This window comes from Pelodiscus sinensis, unplaced genomic scaffold (genome assembly GCF_049634645.1).
Source record: "Pelodiscus sinensis isolate JC-2024 unplaced genomic scaffold, ASM4963464v1 ctg37, whole genome shotgun sequence".
Taxonomy (NCBI): Eukaryota; Metazoa; Chordata; order Testudines; family Trionychidae; genus Pelodiscus; species Pelodiscus sinensis.
The window spans coordinates 575,484-588,247 of record NW_027465869.1 but is presented as its reverse complement, the minus strand read 5'-3'; the positions used below and the strand labels follow the sequence as shown (position 1 = coordinate 588,247).

The 12,764-nt window shown below is 53.9% G+C and overlaps 2 protein-coding genes and 1 non-coding gene across 3 annotated transcripts in view; 2 read left to right on the top strand and 1 right to left on the bottom strand.

The window, feature by feature from the left end:
* LOC102457165 (uncharacterized) overlaps positions 1-12,764 on the top strand; it is a 242,837-nt gene that overhangs the window by 202,202 nt on the left and 27,871 nt on the right. The window lies entirely within an intron of this gene.
* LOC142824070 (uncharacterized) overlaps positions 1-12,764 on the bottom strand; it is a 408,405-nt gene that overhangs the window by 381,617 nt on the left and 14,024 nt on the right. The gene's annotated exons all lie outside the window — the stretch shown is intronic.
* TRNAS-GCU (transfer RNA serine (anticodon GCU)) lies at positions 2,162-2,243 on the top strand. The gene has a single exon. It is a non-coding gene; the product is annotated as a tRNA-Ser (tRNA).

Here is a 12,764-nt window from a genome sequence, read left to right as displayed (position 1 = left end):
AACTCCCCCTGTGCTCTGGAAGCCAGGTTTGCCGTGTGAATTGTGTGGGGCAGGTAACATCAGGCCTGGGCACTAGGATTATTTACCAGTTTTCCTGGGGACCCTGCTGTTTTCACAGCACAAATATCTTTCCCATCACCCGTGAGTTGTCCCTTTCCCAAGCTGAGAAGAAGAAGTTCCATGAACTCCTGGGAGCTGCTGTTCCAAAGAAGAGGCATTTCCCGTGGAAAAGATGGCCAAGCCCAATCCCCTACACAGAGCCCCAGAAAATACCAATGGACACTGGGCACTTGTAAAGCTCCCTCTCGGGCAGCGCTACGGAATGGATCCGGCTGGCCATCGGGCTGACTAACCCATCAACAGACGAGTCCCCGTGAGACTTCTCAGCCCAAGTGCAGAGACTGTGGAGTCTCCCACTCCCAGCCCAGTGGCAGAGGGGCAGCGCCCTGAGGAGGCGGGTCCCGAGGCAGCGGAGACCTTTGAAGGGAACGGAGACGTAAGGTAAGAAGGAAGGAGAACAAGTCACCTCTTCCCAGGTGAGATGTGCTGGGAAACTACCAGATCCGGTGCAAGCTGAGCTCCAAGGGCTGGTTCCTGCCTGGTGGCTCCTTGCAGGGCCTCGCTTCAGAAGTGCCAAGGAGCCATGTGTGGCCAGGAGAAAGGGTGCAGAAGGAACGTGGATGAAGGAGCAGGGTGGGGGAGCAGGGACACGGGAGGGTGTCAAAGGAAGCTGTGGGTTCTGGGTGGGAAGAAAGCGAAGGGAATGGGGTGGCTGGGCTCTGGGCATGAGGCGGGACATTATGTGGCTTTGTGTCCACTTGCACCAAAGGCGACAGCCACAGTAGTGGCACTTCCGGGGTAGGCCCTGGACTGTGTGGCCGCAATGACCTGCTCCCAATCAAGGCACTGCTAAGAAGTCTCAGCCCCAGCCCTGCCTCCTCCTATCTCAGCCTAACCTGCTAAGTTGTCTCCCACATGCTCCTGAAAGCCAGCACACATGCCACACATCCCCGCACCTGGGGGCAGGCCCTGGAACTGCCTTGTGGGCACCGCAATAAGGGAAGACACTGTGTTTCTGTCTGGCTTTGAACCACGGACCTTTTGTGTGTTAGGAAAATGTGATAACCACTACACCACAGAAACACACTTGAAAGGGTTTTCTGCTGCTGCACTTAAGCTTGGGCAAATATTCAGTTGCTAACCCTTTGGCGCCCCTTGGGGAGTCCACTCGCTCTGGGCTCCGGGGGCCTCCCACTCCCATAGGGAATGACACAGCCCTGTTCCCTAGCCCAGAGCCACACTCAGCAGCTATGTCTAGATTGCATCCCTTTTTCGTAAAAGGGATGCAGATTAGACGTATTGCAATTGCTAATGAAGCGGGGATTTAAATCTCCCCCGCTTCATTAGCATAAAAATGGCTGCCACTTTTTTTCGGCACGGAGCTTTGCCGGAAAAAAGCACCAGTCTAGACGTGGATCTTTCGGAAAATAAAGCCCTTTCTGAAAGATCCCTTATCCCTTATTTTAAGAGGACTAGGCTGCTGCAGGGAGGCCATGGCCACTTCCTTTCCTTGTCTCTCTCAGGCTGTGTCTACACTGCAGGGCTACGTCTACACTGCAGGCTTTTTGCGCAAGAGCAGCTGTTCAAAAAGTTCCAGAGCATCTACACTGCATCAGAAAATGGGGCTTCTTGAGTAACAGTTATTGCTCTCCCCATGAGGAATAAGCCCTCTTGTTCAAGAACTCGTCCACAAGGAAGCAGTGTGGACGGGGAACAGGGGTTTCTTTCTCAAGAAAGCCCTAAAGCTAAAATGGCCATCAGAGCTTTCTAGGCAGGAGAGAGTCCACGCTTCCAGGGACGCTCTTGCAGAAAAGCATTTCTCTTGTGCAAAAGCACATGGCAGCATGGACACATTGTTGCGCAAGACCTTTTGCACAAGAATTCTTGCACAAAACAGTTCTTGCACAAGAAGTCTGCAGGATAGATGTAGCCTGGGGGTGATTGGGTTTGTTACCAGCACTGAGCTTTGTACAACAGCGCAGGGAACATTGTGAAAAGGCAAAACCTTCCAGCCCTGGGTGTCCCCGGCCAGCCAGCAATTGTCACAAAAGTTCTCTGAAGAGCTGACTTCAGGTGGTTTGACAGAGCCTTGAATAACTCAGATGAGGTGGCCGAGTGGTTAAGGCGATGGACTGCTAATCTATTGTGCTCTGTACGCGTGGGTTCAAATCCCATTCTTATTGGGTGTTTGAAGCCTTCTCTCTTGCCTCTCCCAGAAGTTCAGTGCCAGCCTCTCCTGTACCCCTGCCTGCCCCAGCCCCTCCCACTGCAGCCTGGGAAAGGGGAAATCTCCACAGAGACACTCCCAGCTGGGACCCTCAATCCCTTCTGCCCTCAAGGGGAAACCTCACAAAGGAGATTCCAGGCAGCCAGGCCATGGGGGTCTTGGAGATTGCTGCAGCCTGTCCCACCTGGCTGTTGCCATGGTCCCTCTGTGAGGTCACTGCCTCCCAACCAATGAGCTGAGGTGCTGCAAAAATTCCTTGTGATGTCACTGCTGCCTGGCAGGCTCATGTCCTGCCCCTGGCCAGCCCCTTGGCATGTGTGAGCTGCTCCCCCTCTGCCCCGTCACTCACCAAGGGATTGAGCCCAACAACTTAATGCTATTAGCCCCAACTGCTAAGTGGCTGAATGGACCAGCCCACAGCAAAGGGAGTCGTTAGTGGCCCTATCAGAGGAGAGCCACAGGCAGCTGCAGGGACACTGTGGACTCTGGAGGGAGATGGGTGGCCTAGAATAAATGTCTAATCGCAGGGGAGTGCTCACTTTGCATGTGGGATCGGTAACCTCAATCTCCAGGGCATCTTCCTTTTTTCACAGGCAGAGCAAGCCAGGAGGCTAACGGACTCGTGACCCCTCCCCCGTCAGACACAGAGAGGAGATGTGGGCTCACCTAGCACATGGGGTTCTTTGGCAGAAGGAAAAGTCTGTTGGATTTCTAAGCTGCAGTGCTCAGTGGGTGCCAGGCCAGGCAGGTAAAGGCTGTAGGCTCAAATTGCACGAAAGTCACTTTAGCATCTGCTCCTACAGAACAGGCAACCCCTTGAGTCTGGGAGTAAGGAAAGATGCACAGGGCTGGTCACCAGGGCCTATGAGTCTCTGTGTGAGGGGGCTGTGTGCTCACAGATAAGTAAGCCAGTGAAAATGGGGGCGGAGCAAACATACGGCCTCTGGAGGAGATCTTCTGGAAATGCTTATTTTGAAAGAGAACGTCTACACAGCAAAAGTGCATTGAAAAACTGAGCTGCTTTTTGGAAAGATAATGTCAATGTTGATGGGCGCTGTCTTGAATTTCAGTTGTGATTACTGTGGCTGGAGTGGCCACCAGGGCACCTGTGTTATTTCCTGAAGGCCTCTTCTTTGCAAAGAACTCCCTCTTCCGTGTCCACACTCGCCTTTCCCTGAAAACGCTTCTTTAGAGAAAAGGCTTCTTCCTTGTAGAAAGAGGTTTGCTGCCATCAGAAAACCCCTCAGTTCTCTTGCCTGTCAGTGGCCCCTCTGCCAGCGATCTAATGGGGACGTGCTCTGTGTTGATTTAGAGCCCCAGGAAGCACAGGGCAGTAATGATTTTCAGTGGCTCTGGGGAGGAGTGTGTTCGAAATAGCAGCAGTGGAGCATCCACACTACGGATATTTCATGTCACTTGCTCAGGGGTTCCGCGCCTCAGTGTGCTGCAGACAAAGCCCTTGGCTGTGTCTAGACTGGCCAATTTTTCCTGAAAATCAGCCACTTTTCTGGAAAAACTTGCCAGCTGTCTACACTGGCCGCTTGAATTTCCGCAAAAGCACTGACGATCTCATGTAAGATTGTCAGTGTTCTTGTGTTCTTGCGGAAATACTATGCTGCTCCCATTCAGGCAAAAGTCCTTTTGCGCAAAAGGGCCAGTGTAGACAGCTCAGATTTGTTTTCCGCAAAAAAGCCCCGATTGCGAAAATGGCAATCGGGGCTTTTTTGGCAGAAAAGAGCGTTTAGATTGGCACAGAAGCTTTTCTGCAAAAAGTGCTTTTGCGGAAAAGCCTCCGTGCCAATCTAGATGCTCTGTTCTGAAAATGCTTTAAACAGAAAACTTTTCCGTTAAAAGCATTTGTCGAAAATCATGCCAGTCTAGACGTAGCCCTTGTGTGTTAAAGGGCCTCGGGAAGCCCAGAGAAGGATTCTAGTCCATTGATCCCCTCAACACTCAATTCCAGCCCCAAGCACCCCGCCCACATCCCTAATCCTGTGTCCTGACTTCTGTATCCTCCCACATCTTCACCCCTGCACTGATTCCCCCACCCCACTCACACGCTTCCCAAATCCCTGCCTTGAGCCTCCCAATCTCCACACTGTAATTTCTTACAGGTACTGTCCTATCACAAACCCTCCCCCAACTTCCTGCCTTGAACTTCCCCCCTGGCCCAAGGGATGGTGCCCAATAGAACAGTCCCTGTAAGAAATGTGTCACTTTCACCCCTGGGAGCAGCTCAGCCATGCAAAGGGGCTGCCTGGGGCAGGACATTAGCCCCGGAGGGCACGGGTGGGTGTGGCAGTGACATCACAAGGGCCTTTTGCAGCCCCTCAGCTTATTGGCTAAAGGAGGCTGGGAGGTGATGACCTCACAGAGAGTCCATGACAATGGCCAGGTGGGACAGGCTGCAGGGCAGCAGAAACCTCAGAGACTTTGCTGCAAGGAGTCTCAGAGCCCCCCATGGCTTTGCTGCAGGGAGTCTCTTTCTGGAGATCTGCCCTTGAGGCCAGAGAGAGAATGAGGGTCACAAGCACAAGTGTGAGGAGGAGCCTCGTTGGAGCCTTCTCCTTTCTCTTGACTAGCTGACCTAGAAAGCAGACGTCCCCGTGGAGAAGGGCAGAGCCTCCAAGAGGGCCTTTCTTGTTACAGTAGGGGAAATAGCTCAAATGGTAGAGTTCTTGCTTAGCATGCAAAAGGCATTGGAATCAATACCCACCCCAGTTTGGCCCAGTTGAGTGAGGGGTGGTTGGTGTCAAGGGCAGTGCTCAGGACTCGGAACCCTACAATCTGAGGCCCCATTCCTGCCTCCCTTCTCAGGCTGACCCAGGGGCCGACAGGGGCTGTGGCTGCTGCTGGCAGGGAAGAAGCTGGGAGGCAAGGTGCTGGCAGCAAGAGATTCCGTCTGCCTCTTTGCTCTGGGTCTGCCGGCCACCAGCCACCTGGACCAACCCTCAAACCAGCTGGACTAGCCAGCGCATGTCACAGTGAGTCGCCAGTGGCCCTGTCAGCGAAGAGCCCTTGGCAGCTGCAGAGATGTCGCTGCAACTGTCTGAGGTGCCTTCCTTGAAAGGGCCACTTGTGACCTTTCACTTACATGTGGCTGGCTAGCTCAGTTGGTTAGAGTGTGGTGCTAATAATGCCAAGGTCATGGGTTCAAGCCCCATAACTGCCATGGGGTTGTTTGTTTTGTTGACTTGCCCTGATTTTGCCTCCTGCTATGGACAGGGAAGCAGAAACAAGCAAAAGGCTGAGGGGTTTGCAGGACTCAGGCCAGAGAACTGGTAGGAGGAGGCGCCAGCCTGCGCAGACCCAGAGTCTAAAAGGGCCTTGTCCTGGCCAGCTTCTCCCAATAGCAGGGAAAACTCTTCTCTTCCCTCCATTGTCCCCAGTGGGGTGACCTGATGCCCAAATTCCTGCTGTAGCAGTGGCTGCCCCAAGGCTCCCTGTGGGGGGCAGGCTCCCCAGCACAAGGCACAGAGGGAGGCTCAATATGTCCAGGAGGGTTAGAGCGTGTGCCCAGCCCACAGCGCTGGTGCCAACCACCTGGTTACCTGCTTCAATAGCCCCGCAGCTCCCCCAACCCAAACCCAAATTATCTCCTGTTCAAGTCCCCTCCTGAACCCTCACCTGCCCCTCCTCCTCCAGCTTCCCCCCCTGGAGCCACCCCATGGCTGCTGAGCTCCCTGAGTATGAGGCAGTAGGAGCACCCGAGTCAGTGCTAGTCCCAGCCTCATCCCTGAGCCCCACCTTCCCCTTTCCACCAGCCTCCTCCTCTTTTCCAGGTTCTTTCCAAAGCCCCTCCCCAGTTCTACATTCCCCACATAAAAACCAGAGAATTTGTTCTTTCAGCAGGGTAAAGTCCTATTCGTTTTAGCAGCAGAGGATGCGGGAGCGGAAAGGGCGGGCAGGGGAAGGGTGTGTGTGTGGGGCGGGGGGGAGAGGCACAGAGGGGCAATACAGAGGCCCCTTGTGGGGACACCCAGGGGAAAGTCTCACAGGTGTCCTTGTCTGGAACTCTCCCTCAGGGCCTCTCGGATGCACAAGCCCCCGGATGGGCCTGCTGGATGGCAGCCGTGTGCTGCTGCTGAAGGGCTCTTGCGAGCTGCTCAGCCTCTGGCCCCCACCCTGGCAGGAACGTCTCTCCCTTGTGCTCACAACTATTCTGGAGGCACCGCAGGCCACCACCACTTGGGGGACGTTGGACTTGCCAAGGTCCAGCCAGGGGAGCAGACAGCGGAATCTCCCTTTGAGGGGCCCGAAGGCACCTCCACACCAATGCGGGCCCAGCTGAGCCTGCCTGGGGAACGTTCCTGACTTTAGGCAATGTGTCTTGTCTAGGGCTTTATCAGCCCAGGAGCAAAGGGCAGGCAGCATCCCCCACGATGCAGAGGGGCATGTCCACGTCTCCGGCCCTGAGGGTGCAGCCAGGGGAGAAGTGCTGGGGAGCATCTTCTGGTAAAGCCTGGAGCTACAAAATACGCCGGCATCACGCTCCTTCTCCGAGAATGGACCCACGTCCTGAAAGGGAGAGAAAGTGGCCTGGGAATGACTAGTGTAGCTGAGCCAACACTGCAGGTTTGTGTCTGTCGAGTGGCTAGGATTGAGCACTTCCACTGCTGCGGCCGGGGCTGGGCTCCCAGTCAAGGAAAATAGCCTCCTCTATATTCATGAATTCTGCCAAGTCTTTGCTCTTTCATCATGGGAAGGGGCAACGGACTGAGGGAAGGGAGGGGCTGGGGTGCCAGAGGCAGGCTCTGACTGGGAGACTCACCTGGCTGAGCCCAGGCCAGCAGCCCAGCACATTTCCCAGGTAGCTCCTTTCCTGCACAGGCTGCAGGTGTCAGGTGCCTGGAGGAATAAGAGCCTGAGTGGAGGGGGGAGGGCTTCAGGCAGGCAGCTGCCATTGGCATTGGAAACAGTCCAGAAAAGCACAACAAAAATTATGAAAGTTTGGATCAGCTGCCATATGAGGAAAGGTTGGGACTTTTCACCTTAGAAAAGTGGAGACAAAGTGGAGATAAGATAGAGGTCTATACATCATGGCAGTTGTTGAGACTGTAAATAAGGAAAGGTATTTTTCTTGTTCCCATAATAGAAGAACTAAGGGTGCACCATGATATTAGCAGGTTGAAAACAAACAAAAGGAAGTATTTCTTCACACAATGCACAGTCAGCCTATGGAACTCCTTGCCAGAGGATGTTGTGAAGACCAGGACTATAAGGGCATGTCTATACTCGGAAACTATTTTGAAATTGCTTAAATCGACTTACTAACTTTCAGTCTAAGAAAATAGAAATAGCATGTCCTCAGTATGGGGAAGCCTCAGAATTAGTCCGAGGAAGCCTCTGTTACTGTTCCTTTCTGGGGGCATGGAATTAAAAACAGAGATGCAAGGCTGGGAGCAGCTGAAGCCAAGAGCTCTGTTCTCCTGTGTCAACAACCTCTGAGGTGTCATGAAATCCCCTCTCCAGTTTCTAACCCTGAAATATCATCATCTTTATGATGTAATTCTGGGCCTCTTGGTTCAGCCTTTGAACTCTGATTGCAGATGTTTGCTTAACAGAGATGCCAAAACATACTAAGCTATATTGGCAAAGGCTTCTGCCAACACCAGGGATTGAACCAGGGACCTTTAGATTTTCAATCTAATGTGCTCACAACTGAGCTACTTTAGCAACTGTCTCAAGAGCTCTGAGCAACTATCCAAAATAGCAGTAAAACTGTTGAGCAAAAAAAAAAAAAAAAAAACAACTTGATGGGAGGAGGGCTGGGTCACCTCATGCCCCCCTGAAATTTCTTCATGCCCCCTCTGGGGGTCATCCCTCCCCCCCAGTTTGGGACCCCATGCCTTGCAGTGAACTCTGGGAGAGCTGGGATTCCACCCCAAAGGAAGGGATCAGTGAAAATTCCCACTTCACACATTATAGCCTCATCAGAGTGAATGCTGGGTGGCCAGGGTTTTGTTGCACATCTTCCCCACCCCCCTCAGCAGCCGCAGCCCCTTTCAGCCACTGGGTCAGCCCAGGAAAAGAAGTGGGAAATGGAACAAAGTAGCTTGTCTCTGTTCATGAGCTTCTCCAGTGGCTGAAAGGGAAGGTGGCTGCTGATGGGACTAAGGGGAGAAAATGGGCAACAAAGACCCTCCTCTGAGCTGGAATCTCAGCTCCCCCAGCGTTCACTGGAAGGGGCCAGAGCAGCAAGAATTAAAAGCCACTCCTCCAGGTGAGTTTTGAACTCACAACCCCAGCATGTCTCCCACAAGAACTGCCTTATAAGTACTGTGCACTGGCCTTTTGCACCACTGGAGCACTTGCTATTGCTGTAGGAGCTTTGCACTTGCAGGATCTCTGGGCGCTGACCCCCACGCACCCGAGGGAATCACAAGGACACGTGCTGCTGCCTTTTCTGTCCCAGCTTGCCAGTACCAGTCACAGTAGCCTCGGTACCCGCTCCAGCCTTGGGTTTTCCTTCTTCCCAACGTTCCTCCCCAATCAGCCTTTTCCTGTACCAGCAGTCCCATGGGTGGCCAGGGGAGGACTCCTCTGTGTCCCAGGAAGACATAAGAAAATGTGAGCAAAGGCTACAGCAAAGTACCAGGGGGAGTTGAACCCAAGATCTTCTGTTTACTAGGCAAGTGCTTTAGCCAGCTAAGCCATGATGCCCTCCTGTGGAAGGCAGGTGAAACTGTTTTACTCTATGGTCCCAGACAACACCTTTGACTCCCAAAGAGCAGCCATTCCCCATTTCCCTCCAGCCCTGGCGGTGTCTGGCTCCCTGGGCACAGAAGGCTACAGCTCAATGGGCAGAGGCTCTAACATGCACATCTCCCCCAGCCGCTGGGACTGTAGAATTTACCTTGAGATTTAGTGTTGCTGGGGGGAGGGAAAAGTGAAGCAAACATTGATCCTCTCGATTATAAACTCCTGGGTCTCAGGGTTTGGGTTGGAGTTCCCGGGACTGAAAACCACCCCTGAGATCTTATCTGCCCTGAGCAAGGGCAGCAACTGTGAGTGAGGTTCAGAGAAAGTTTGGGCACATGAGTGGGACACTTATATGGCTGGATTTACATTGCTGGCAAAGGACACTGCTCAATCCTCTTGAGCGGGTACTTACTTGTGGGTTGGTTCTGAACCCTGCTTGTGCCCAGGCCTGACATAACCTGCCCCACAGAATTCACACAGCAAATGGGGCTCTCAGAACACAGGGGAAGTTTGGGGGCTTGTTGCCAGGCTGTGGGGTGAAGCATCAAACCAGACCCCTCCTGTGGGGCCTGTGAGTGTTGCAGAATCTGGGCCCCCTGCACCTGGACAACAGCAAAACAAATGTCTCGGGGCCCCATAGAGACCCACCTAGACTGCCTGGGCGGGGGCCAAGAAGCAGGAAGTGGCTGAGGCTGCGACCAGCCTGGGAGCTCCCTGACCCCTGCGATTGACGGCATTAGGGTTGCCAGAGGGTTCCACAGAAATACTGGACTCACTTGACACCACCTCACAATCTACATTACAGCTTATTTAGAAAATACCCGACATTTCTATTTCCTCATTTACACTTTCTCAGTTTGTTTCCTGAACAGAAAGCTCAAATTCTGGACAGTCCGGTTCAGAACTGGACACCTGGCAACCCTAGCCAGCATGGAAGCAAAGCGTAAGGCTGTGAGAGGAGGCCTCCTGTCACCTCCCCCGGCCTGAGACAACAGGGCTTCCTCCTCCCTTCTGAGGAGGGAGCAACAGAGGCCGGGCTGAAGGTTTTGTGCTGGGGCTGGAGGCTTAAGCCCGAGCTGTCGGCCTCAGTGGGACTTGCTTCTTCTTCCCACTCCTGCCTTGCTGCCTCCTTTGGCCAGTAGCGCACACGGGGCAGCCAGGAGAGCCGGCCGCCATGGGCAGAGGAGGCCAAGGCACAAGCGTCTCGGGGGCAACAGGCCTGAGGCCTCTAGCTTTCCCAGGCTCACACCAAGGGGCTTTCTGTGGTGCTGGGAGGAGAGGGATGCCAGGCCCAGGCCAGTGGGAGAAGGGACAACGCCTGCCAGGGCAGAAAGGGTTGCTGCAGAACGTGAGACATGGCGTTTCTGCCTGGTTTCACTCAGGGGACCTTCCCTTGCTGCTACGGACTCTTCTCCTGTTACCTGAGAGACTGAAATGGAGCCATTCTTGTGGTAAAAAAGGCCAGTGTGCCTAGGCCTCCCCACACAGACCAGAGCACCCCACTGGGGACAGGACAGAGCCTTGAATCAAGCATTTGAGAACACGCTGATCCTCTATTCTGTGACAGGGTATTGCGGGAGGGACACTGCACACAGAGTGGCTAGCTCAGTTGGTAGAGTATGTGACTCTTAATTTCAGAGTGATATGTTCAAGCCCCATGCTAAACAATACCCTCCTGTCAGTTACATTCTTTGCATACAAGGCAATTCAGTCTTAGTTTTCTTGAGCTCTCAGGTAGGGAAAAGTCTCTGATTTCTCTAATAGAACCCAGGAGAAAGGACACTAACTGACATTTCCAGCCTCATAGGAGAGCAGAAACAAATTCCCCCAACCAAGAAAGAAGGGGGAAAAAACCCCCTCTCAGTATCTGATTGCTCCCTTTCAGCACTCTGTAGCTTCCTGTCCTTCAGCATCAGCTCTGTGATGGGACAATAAGAGCACGTCTACATTTGAGTGTTATTTGGAAATAAAGTGCCTGTCTACACAGCAAGCTGTTATTTCTAATTAAGTAGAAGTTAGCAGACTTCCTACTCTGACTCCAGTAACCCCCATATCATGAAGAGTAAGGGAAGTCAAAGGGAAAGGTCTCTTCCTGTCAATAGCGCCAAAAGCCAAGTTAAGCTATTTTGACTTCAGCTACACAAACAAGTACCCGAGGTTGTGTATCTTAGTTTGACTTTTGCCTTGCTGTGTAAACATGCCCTAAATGAGCTACTAGTTAAGAAGCTGGCAAAGGATCCCTTCCCATGGTATTACAGTGCCAGGGAAGGGTACACACCGGGGCAGAAGGCAAAGCAGCTGGGCTGTGTGAGAGACAGGAGTGGGCCTGAGGGTGCAGAGAAGGAATTGAATGGAGAAAGAGGGGGGCTCTTTCCGCCTGGGTTTGACACAGACCCTTTGCATGGCAGACAAATGGGATAATACCACGGAGCAGAAACAAAAGGAAGAGGAAATTTTTCAATGAAAGCTTCAAACCCCCCACTTGCAGGAACCGTTTACATCCATCGACATTTACAAAATGCTTCCCCACAAACATCTCTCCAGCCTGTGTGTCTCTGGGAAAGATTTCTGCCAAGCCCGGTCCCAGCCCACTGGTCAGAGCTCCCTGAGAAACAGGACACCCTCACTCCCAACCATGTCCCCACCCAGGTGAAGAAGGGGAAATGAGCCACAGGCTGCTGCCCGCTGGGTCAACAGATGAGTGGGTTGACTGTTCTCAGGGACACCACAGCAACATCCCTACTTCCCCCTCGGAGGGGGTTTCCTCAGGGCCAGACTGAGCCATTCTGGCACCCTGGGTAGGGGAAGGGCGCATGAATGGCCCAGCCCAGCCCCGCCCCGGAACGTGGGGAGGGTGCACAGAGCTGGCGGTGGCATGAGATATGTGCCTTGCCCAGCCACCGCTGCTGGTGCTCAGCCTGGTGCCACCGGGAGCAGGCCGAGCTTGGCTGTGCCATGGGGGGAAGGGTGCTGCTGGCCACAGGCTGCTGTCCCCTGGGTCAACAGATGAGTGGGTTGACTGTTCTCAGGGACACCACAGCAACATCCCTGCTTCCCCCTCGAAGGGGGTTTCCTCAGGGCCAGACAGAGCCATTCTGGCACCCTGGGTAGTCAGGTTAATTGTGCCCTGCGTTGGGGAAGGGCGCATGCATGGCCCAGCCCTTGCCCGGAATGTGGGAGAGGGCGCACGGAGCTGGCGGCGGCAGGAGGCATGTGCCTTGCCCGGCCGCCGCTGGTGCTCAGCCTGGTGCCACAGAGAGCAGAGAGCCGTAGCTGCTGGCCAGTGCTGTGGGGGTTAACACGGCCCCTGTCTCTGGTGGCCGCTGTAGGGTGACTGGTGGGAGCTGCTGCAGCTTGCAATACGGGCGCGTGGTGCCTGATGGCAGTTATCAGCTGTAAGGGTTGCACAGCACCCCTTATATCAGGTGCCCCAGGCAGCTGCCCGGCTAGCCCATGCCTTAATCCGGCCCTGGATTTCCTGCATAGAATGGCACAAGCACCAGCCTCCAGAAGAAGGGTTCCCAGCTGGGGATCTCCGGTAGCAGCCATGGGATGGTGGGAGCCAGTTACTGCAGAACAAAGGACACCAGGGCTAAGTCTACACTCGTGGCTTCTTGCACAAGTACAGCCGTTCTTGGGCAAGAATCGGCAGTGTCCCCACACTGCCTGCCTGCTCTTGCTCAAGGAAATTTACAGTACCGCGTGGTAAGAGAGAGCTTCTTGCACAAGAGCGACGCTCTTTTTTAACTGGTGTAAGCCCTCTTGCGCAGGAGCC